The following is an 858-nucleotide window of genomic DNA, read 5'->3' as shown; positions in this document are numbered from 1 at the left end:
TAGTGATGGTAATTGTACTTAACTCCTCCCCCAAATACTTTATTATTAATAGGATCTTTGAAATATCTTCAACTGCAAAGACTAATGGAGAATAATCATTTAATTCCTCTGCCATTTCTTTTAGTTTTTGAAGGGTCTTATATTCACTGTAACCCTTCTCTTCCTTTTTATATATTTAAAGGAGCTGTCAGTTTAAAAAAAAAAAAAAATCCTCAATAGTTTGCCCTCATAGTTTATTTTCTTGGTCGTTATCCTTTACTAGATTCTGAATTTATTCCAGTCTTTGGGTCTATCACCAACTTTTGCCTATTTTATGCTTTTTCTTTAAGTTCAATCACTCCTCAACTTCCTTGATAAATCATAGTTGGCTTATCCCTCTCCTAGGATCTCTTCTCCTTTTTGGGATGTACTTTCACTGATAATCACATACCACCTCCTTAAACATCTGCCCAGATTACTTACTGTCATTCCTGTTGATCTATCTGCCCAGTTCATTTTAAATAACTCTTTCCTAATTTCATTGTTTAACTTAAATAATAGGAATTAGAGTCATTTGTGACCCAAATTTCTCAGTTGTGAACTGTATATTAAATTCTATCATGTCCTGATTGTAACTAATGCTTCTGGAATTTTCTCAAATTCTTTCAATGATCTTCAGGTACAAAGCATCATGTCCTGGAAATTTATCCACGCACAAACCCTGATATTTTCTCCAGTATCATTTTATCAATACAGTTAGTTCCCATCTCATATGTTTTTAATTCTCTATTCCTTGTACTTTGCTCTCTGTCACAGTAGAAAGTATTTATTTATAAAATTGATCATTTCCTCATGTACTAGTATCATCTGTGAATGCCT

The sequence above is a fragment of the Chiloscyllium plagiosum genome, chromosome 9 (assembly GCF_004010195.1).
Source record: "Chiloscyllium plagiosum isolate BGI_BamShark_2017 chromosome 9, ASM401019v2, whole genome shotgun sequence".
In the NCBI taxonomy this organism is placed as follows: domain Eukaryota; kingdom Metazoa; phylum Chordata; class Chondrichthyes; order Orectolobiformes; family Hemiscylliidae; genus Chiloscyllium; species Chiloscyllium plagiosum.
Note: the sequence above shows the minus strand (reverse complement) of the source record.